Genomic DNA, 6,355 nt, shown 5'->3' with positions numbered 1-6,355 from the left:
GGTGGGACCCAAACGTAAGAGCCGATCTACCCCCAAAACGCTACTCTACCACAAGTTGCCACCTCAACTCTCCTAGACCCGGCCGGTCAAACCCGGTCACCAATTTAAGTGCCGAACCTGATAGTTGGACCAGTTTTCTTACATTGCACCACATATGAGAAAATGTAACAGAATTGCCATTGACGGTGTTAGCATACAAGAGACTACAGCGTTATGTTTGATTAATTACTCCCTTGATGTTACTCCGGTATTCAATGCATCAAGCTTCCGCATTTTCTCATAAGAGATTACAACGTTATGTTTGATTAATGTAAGAAAACTGGTCTAACATTTTCTCATATGTTGAGAGGTGCAACATTTTCTCACATTCTATTCAATCAGTGAAGTAGTGTGCTTACCCTGAAAACATTGACATGTGATTAAACATCATACAATACCGTAATAAATCATCATAAAGTAGTCCTCCCCCTTTTCAAAGGCAGATCTCTTAAACTAGCATATTCCATTACAACATGGAACACAAAGCTCCAATGATTAGTCTTGGGGCATGGCAAATGCATAGCCCTAAGGTGATGCCCAGTGGCGGAGCCAGGATTGGCCGACGCTCCAGGCGAGAAACTAAGGGTCAAAAAATAACGCCCCCCCCCCCCTCCCCCCTAAAAATTCAGTTTCAAAGCATATAAAAGTCAAGCAGGGGTGATGACGACGACGCGTCTTCGGCTCGCTTTTGTGCTTGTAGTCGTTGCTAGGTAGTCTATGAACCTGGATGTAATTTTTATTATATCTGGTGTTCGTTTTATTGACATGATTGGAGATGAATAGATCGAAACATTTCCCAAAAAAGTATAAATTTAGAATTGCAAGTCGGTGCATTCAGGCAATTTTTTTAAACTTAGCTGGTTTAATAACAAATGCAAAATGTGAATTACTAAACCGGATTCCACATTTATGTTCTCTGCAGAACTACAAAACTAAGGAATACAACATGAAAAGGGAAAAGCATTAAGAATTAAAGATCTTTTCTCAATCAAGCATCAAACAGTGGCAACTAGCAAGAGAAATTCCCCGCAAAAGAAAACTAGTAAGAAAAATTGGGATTTGGAAACAGTGGCTAGTAAGAGAAATCTCTTCATCAACTAGCCTAACACGGGCTACGTACGCTACGTCAAAAGATCTTCCTTTTCTGGTCAAAACAGACTCTCGTACGCTACGTACCAGGAGCACAGGCCCTTCTGTCTTTCTTGTTTTCGTTCACTTTTTTGTTATTGGGCTGGCCAATGGCCCAGCAACAGGGGTATGAAGTGGGCTGCGCCCCAGGCCAATTTTTTTTTCTCTTGATATATAGGCTGGGAAATTTGTGACGCCCCAGGCCATTGCCTGGGCTGCCTGGGGCCCAGATCCGCCCATGGTGATGCCCCCGCAGACCATGTAGGATCGAACGTCAGGAAAAGTAGGTTCGGATAGTGTAGCAGAATCCTCGGCAGGAGGGGGGGTGCTTGGGGAGTAAAAGTGAGGTCCGATGCATCAAGCTGGAAAAGTTGGATTGAAGAATAGGGATGGATGTGTAGTGTGAGTCTACTTTCTATTCTTTGATGAGGCCCACTAGTAGTAGCTTCCGTTAGGGAGAAAAAATCAATATAGATGCTTCAAACTATTTTTTTTCATGAGGCATCTGTATCCATATGCCATCATTGTACATACCCTTATTAGGTTTGTTCTTTCCCCCACTATGTCACAAGACAACACATCATCGTAATCAGCAAAAAAGGCTGCTTTTCCAATAATTTGGGCATCCTGATAAACAATGTTTAGATTCCAACTAAACTTGACCACCTTATCAAAACTATGTTGAGAAAATACTCCCCAATCTCAGTATTGGTAATGTCAAGCATATCATTACTTGAACCAACAAAAATTCGACCAAATGTCCCTCTAGGAGGAGGCCAATGACACTCAAAATTCCCGCCTCCACACGAATTATGAAGTTTATTCTTAGTATAATTAGATTTAATGGCTTCTTATAAACCAATAAAATCCATTTCTTTATCAATGATTAGTTACTAACAAATCCGTCTTAGTTTTTTAAAATAAAATTACGCTCGCTAATTAAATTTGCCATCATTACATCAACTAAATTGTCATAAAAAACATTGGATTTGCCGTGCCTACAAATCAGACGTTAGATTTTTAACACGTCCATTCATTTTTGGCTAGGGATTTTCTTGGTTTTTTTAGCCTCCAGTACAGGTAGAACGCTTCACATATCCACTTACTGATCTGCAGCGATGTGCCGACGAGTGATGTAGTCAGGCGGCACGACCGGCCGGAGCGTGACGACCTCGCCAGCGCTCGTATCCCTCCAGCTCTTGTTCCGCGCGCCGCCGCACGTGCTCGGCGGAGGCCAGGAGCTGCTGCACCGCCGCCACCTTGGCGCTCTCCAGCTCCGCCTCCGCCTCGGCGAGCTTGGCCTTGGCCTTCACCAGCTCCGTCTCCGCGGATCGCTTTGCAGCGGCGAGCTCAGCTTTCGTCTTCACCACCTCCGCCCGAGCCGCGGCGAGCTCGGACCTAGCCTTCTCCCGCTCCGCGTCCGCCGCCCGCTTTGCCGAGGCGAGCTCGTTCTTGGCCTCCTCCAGCTGCTTACGCAGAGCCTTGGCCTCGCGCTCCCTGGCCACCGGCTTCTCCTCCAGCTCGAGCACGTACTTGGCGGCATCAACACAAACAATGTGATCGACAAGCACCTACAGTCTACAGATGGAACGATTTACCATCGCAATTGCTTGCATACCTGCTGAAGCGCTGCGTAGCTCGACGCGACAAGGCCGGAAGGCTCCGGCGGCGGCGAGACGGCGCCCTGTGGCAGCTAACGTGCAGCGTCCCGGCCCGTGGTGCCTCCGTACAGCCTGCTGGGGAAGCCTGGTGGTGGCGAGCACACCCTGGACAGTGGCGTGTTGGTTTCCTGCCGAGTCCTCTTCTTCCTCCCGAGCAGCACCCGTGCAGCCTTGAGGGTATCTCCGCCGTGCTTGCTGGAGAAATGCTGTGGCGGTGGCGAGCGCACGCTGGACAGCACTGAAAGAGGCGCAACCTCCTCCCCGCCGTTGGCTTCCTCCCAAGTCCTCTTCTTCGCCGACGCCGACGCCGACGCTTGCGCGGCCACCTTGTCCGCCGGCGTAGTCTCCGTCATGTCCGGCTCGGCTTTCACGGCCGCCTTCTCTGCGAGCATAACCTTCATCATGTCGTGGACAGCGGGATCCATGCCTAGCACAAAACAAACAACTTGAGGGCTCGACGAAACAGGGGAATCGGAGGGATTTGGATGTTCAGATACCTTTGCAACTGGGAGTAGTAGGAGTAAATGGGGGCGGCAGCGGCGGGGATGCAGCGGCGGCAAGGCGGCCGTTGCAGAGATACGTCCTGAGATCAACGGCGGCGCCCCCGTGAACGCGCAGCAACTTGGCCGCCGATTTGCTTTCCTGAGTGGTGAGCACCGGCTTCATGAGTGCGCTCCTGGACGGCTCGCCCCACTCCACGGAGCAAGGCCACGGCTCCGGCGAAGAGAGGAAGAAGAACTCGCGTTTCCAGTCCTTGATAGCAATGGAGTTGGGATTCGGCATCCCCGTGAAGCGCAAGCCGGAGCCCACCCTGTGTCGGAAAACTACCAGCCTTTTCTGTGCTTGTGGGTGGCAACGGACAACAGGAAGAAATGCCGGAACACCGCGAGGGACAGCGACACGCCGGCGGAGTGGCAGAGCGCGAGGAAGCCGCTCATGATGCGCCACCCGTTGGGCTTGAGCTGGGCCGGCGCGATGCCGAAGTGGGCGAGCACCTCGCGGAAGAAGCGGTGCAGCGGGACGCGCATCCCGGCCTTGAGCGCGCTCGCGTACACGCAGATGGTCCTCGGCGTCGTCGTGGAGTTCGCGCGCCGGTCGCCGGCGGGGCGCGCGGTGAACTCTTTGGGTACGTCGTACTTCTCGCACACCGCGTCGACCTCGTCCTGGTTGCGCAGGGACGAGACGAATCCCTCGGCGCCCGTGTCCCGCGACGGCACGGCAGCAGTGGCGATGCCGAGGCCCGAGTAGGTGGAGGGAGAGCAAGTCATGGCGCGCGTCGGTGCTCCTGCCGGGCGGCCGGCGTGGTGTTTATCTTCCACGATCACGAGCGCGTCTGCTGCTGGCTGTCCTCTCCTGCGGTGCAGCGAGAGATGAACGTGCCGACTAATGTGCAATTGATGCCGCTTTAACTCTTTGAACATCGTTGGTTGCTGTTCTTTTTTCTTTTGGCAAACTTATACCATGGGTTGGTCTATGTGAATAAGTGAGAGAATCAATCTTTACCTAATATTAAAAGGACGAACCTTTTATAATTGTTCATACGTTTATTAATTAGGTGTGATCTAGATGTGACATAATATGGCCCCCTCCCTTGTTGACAGTTCTTTCGATCGTTCCCTTCCTCCAGATCGCCAGGGCTTATTTGTTTGTTTTGTTTGTCACGACATGTCCAACAACACGCAGCCCTGTCACCTGCCCCCTCCCCCCACCGCTGGGCCTTTGTTGTTGGGCTTTTCATGGGCCTGTTTGTCCCGGTTGTTTGTTTGTCTGTCGCGGCCCAACAAAAGAATACGACTTGTGTAGATCCCTTTTAGAATTCTTCTCTTCGTCCAGAAATTCTGCTTCTTTCAGAAACAATCATCATCCTCTTGTGTGTGCTTGTATGTATGTGGTATCTAAAAGGAAAAACAAAACAACACATAGCTAGATCGTGCATACCAGTGTGTTTGTGCAGCTGTATCAGTCCATAAGCATGAACGGAAAGGGGAGGTAAAACTTACTGAACAAAAAAGAATAAAACACAAGGAAAACTCCATTTTCTTCAGTTTTGCATATTTAGGTATCATTGTGCCCGTGTGTCGGAGATTCGGAGTGCAGTTTCAGTTTGAGAGCCTGAGAAACTTATTAGACTGACTAACCTGTTGGTACATTAGTTCGGGAGAAGACAGCAAAAAGATTAAAAAAGGAACATAAGATGAATTGATGCCTTGAAGAAAACTTCATTTTGACTATATAATTACATAGATGAACAGAAATATAACCAACAAAGTACCATAGATTAGGTCAGGGGCCCCTCACGCTTAAGAAAACTTGTAAATGGTAGAAATGAAATCCTAAACGAAACACAAGCAGCAGCAGATTCAAGTATAACATTCGGGTAGTTGTGAAGACCAAGCCATGTGAACAACAAAAAATAATGATGGAACTGAAGAAGCAGGCATCTCGATGGAAAAAAACAGCCTGAATTTTGAAACCCCTAGAACTGAATGTTCTTGTACACATACAGACAGACATGCAAAAAGAAAGCACACCACTAGCACATATAGGCAGTGGTGAAGAAAAACATCATTTCAGTTGCACCAATCACTTGTAGATAAACACAGTGCAGCTCATTGTAAAACCAACCCCTTGACCATTAACAATAGTTGTGCTGCACACTCTAATTCCTTGCTTTTGAAAAAAATCCATCAATGATTCCAGAGTTAAAACACACAAAACCAAACTAATACAACATGTCCTAGACACACACTACAACACTCTCTCATTACAACACATTTTCAACTGTCCAAACTAGAAATCGATAGTTTAACAACACAGAAATGGAAAAAACTAGTTGATGGAAATGAAGGTACGATAAGTGTGTTGGAGACTATTCTTATTCACATGCTTAATTTTATTACCAACACTGACTGAAGTTACACATTGTGTGAATGTGCCCATTATCTGAATTTACACTCTGAAAATAAAAAACAGTGCAAATTTATACAAAAAAACAGTCTGAATTTAGAGGAAAAAATGAAATCAATAGTGTGAATCCATACTATGTTCAACCCCCCTAGTACATGAACATGGACAAAATACCTGCCACCCCAACTTCCTGTGACATCACCAAGTTATTGTAGGGAAGAACAACCACATTCACCACCCCTCCCTATGTGTAGCAAAGATGATGCACGAAAAAAGTTTAAGTGCTATATAATTCATTCAAAAGCAAATAAAAAACCCCTCTTGCCATAGGTATCATTTTGCCTATATAAAAATCGTAGTTAGTTTTCAAAAATCTGAATCCCTGCTAGACCTATTAGACTGCCATAGTTTGATATGCTACAATACTATATTGTGGCCCCTACGCCATGACATGCCATCATCGGGCGTGGCAAAAAAGTTCAGTAGAATGTGGAGGTATAGTAGAACACTGTGGCTCCGCGGCAAAAACATTCAGCATGGGCATCAAAACAACTGCGGCAAAAAAGTTCAGTAGAACAACCAGGTTCAGTAGGACAATGCGGCTCCGCGACATACATACA

General features: G+C 47.6%; 1 pseudogene; it reads right to left on the bottom strand.

The window, feature by feature from the left end:
- Positions 1 to 2,306: 2,306 nt before the first annotated feature.
- Positions 2,307 to 4,249, bottom strand: LOC109764531 (uncharacterized; annotated as a pseudogene).
- Between the last annotated feature and the right edge of the window lie 2,106 nt (positions 4,250 to 6,355).

Source organism: Aegilops tauschii, chromosome 7, assembly GCF_002575655.3.
Source record: "Aegilops tauschii subsp. strangulata cultivar AL8/78 chromosome 7, Aet v6.0, whole genome shotgun sequence".
NCBI classification, from domain to species: Eukaryota; Viridiplantae; Streptophyta; class Magnoliopsida; order Poales; family Poaceae; genus Aegilops; species Aegilops tauschii.
Note: the sequence above shows the minus strand (reverse complement) of the source record. Positions and strands in the feature narration are given on the sequence as shown.